The sequence below is a fragment of the Octopus bimaculoides genome, chromosome 3 (genome assembly GCF_001194135.2).
Source record: "Octopus bimaculoides isolate UCB-OBI-ISO-001 chromosome 3, ASM119413v2, whole genome shotgun sequence".
Classification (NCBI taxonomy): Eukaryota; Metazoa; Mollusca; class Cephalopoda; order Octopoda; family Octopodidae; genus Octopus; species Octopus bimaculoides.
In genome coordinates, this window is record NC_068983.1 from 29137194 (window position 1) to 29139632 (window position 2439).

Consider the following 2439-nt stretch of genomic DNA (forward strand, 5'->3'; position numbering starts at 1 on the left):
ATATATATATATATATATATATATATGTGTGTGTGTGTGTGTGTGTACACACACAGACTCCCACTCACATGTGTGTATTTGTGTGTGTATGTGTTAGGTGTGTGCATATGTATATCTGTGTGTCGTGAGTGTATAACCAAGTGCATATTTTACATTGCTTTGATATGTGAGAATTGAGTGCAAACAAAGCATAACTTTTCATACAGATAGCATTGTTTGTTTGATGTTCTCCACAAAAGTCTGTCAGGGCTGTTCCTTATTAGGACACGTCTATTACAAGAGATAAACATCAAGCATGAATTTAATATTCCTTTATTTCACCTGTCACATATGTTTCTGTGTTCAATAATCAATTATGTCATCCAAATGTGATTTAAAAAGAGACTTAATCATACCAAATGTGTCCTCAGATGGGTTATTTTCATTCTGTCTGAGAACGTAATCCTTTATGACCAAGTGTTCTTCGCAAATCACATTTATATATCATATTTATAACATAGGTGCAGGCTGTGTGGATAAGAGGTTTTGCTTCCCAACCACATGGTTTCAGGTTCAGTCCAATTGTGTAGAATCTTAGGCAAGTGCCTCAAGTGGACCAAACCTTTATGAGTGAATGTGGAAGGCAGAAATGCTATCATGTATATATATGTGTGTGAAAGTACTTGTGCCTCCTTAGAAAGATAGGATGGAAATCACATTTATAGTATCACATCTCCAGTTATCAAACACAGAAATACATGTAATAGATGAAATGAAGGAATACCAAATTCATGCCTCATGGTTTTTTTGGCTGAAACTTTGAAGTTACTGTCAATACTGTTATTGTTAAAGAATAATAAAGTAGTATTCTGCCAAATGTCTTGAGTAATCCTTCAATTTAATGAAAAATTGCTTTAATTATAACATCAAAACAAAAAATTTATACATACACACACAGACACATGCATCACACACACACACGCACACATGCACACGCACACACACATGCACACACATACACACACACACATGCACACATATATATGTAGTGGGTGCGTAGTAAGAAGCTTGCATCCCAACCACGTGCTTCCAGGTTCTATCCCACTGTGGGGCATCTTGGGCAAGTATCTTCTACTGTAGCTTCAGGCCAACAAAAGCCTTGTGAGTGGATTTGGTAGATGGAAACTGAAAGAAGCTCATCATATATATGTGTGTGTGTGTGTGTGTGTGTGTGTGTGTGTGTGTGTGTGTGTGTGTGTGTGTGTGTGTATACGTATATATATCTATGTGTGCATGTGTCTTTGTGTTTGTGTTTGTCCCTCCCATCACCACTTGACAACTGGTATTGGTATTTTTGTGTCCCCATAACTTAGCAGTTTGGCAGAAGAGACAGATAGAATAAGTACCACTTCTTAAAAAAAAACGCACTGGGGTTAATTCACTCGACTAAAAGTTCAAGGTAGTGCCCCAGCATGGCTGCAGTATAGTGACTGAGATAAGTAAAAGATAAAAGATATATGTATGTATGCTTATATATATATATAAGCCCATTGTATATATATATATATATATATATATATATATTTGTGTGTGTGTGTGTGTGTGTGTGTGTCCGTGTCTGTGTTTGTTTCCACTCCATCGCTTGACAACCAATGTTGGTGTGTTTACATCCCCGTAACTCAGTGGTTCAGCAAAAGAGACCGACAGAATAAGCACTAGGCTTACAAAGATTTAAGTCCTGGGGTCGATTTGTTCAACTAAAAGCGGAGCTCCGGCATGGCCGCTATTAAATGACTGAAACAAGTAAAGAATAAAAGGAAAGAATAAACGAATATGTAGGTGTACACACACACACACACAAACACACACACACAAATATTTTTTAGTTTATGTTGGAGAAATGAGAGAGGAGAGCTCAATACATGTAGAGGATATGATTTCTTTTTAAAAGGAAACTAAAACTTTGTCTCATGACCTGAATTTGGCACCACTTTGTAAATAATTATTATAACTTGGTATTAATAGTTATTAATATCCTTTCATCTGTGTGTGTGTGGTCTAGTTTTTTCATTGGATGGATTTTCATGTTTATTGATTGGCTGGTGTTTTTCTAGTCTCTTCATTGGTTATTTATATTATTTTGGGGTTGTGGTGTTTGTATTTCTGGCATTTATAGGTGTAAGGGTGTTTTATTAATCTGTTAGAATTTGTTAGTGAACCAGCGATGGAGTGTATTTTTTCTTTTTTCTTATGTGTGTGTGTGTACACATGTGCAAGGTTTTAACTTAATATTGTTTTTGAGATAAGTTATTTATGATTTTTTTTTTATTTGTTTAAGTCATTTGACTGTGGCCATGCTGGAGCACTGCTTTAGTCAAACAAATCAATCCCAGGACTTGATATTAATCAAATTAATATCAATCTTTTACCCTTATTATTTAAATTTATATATATATATAT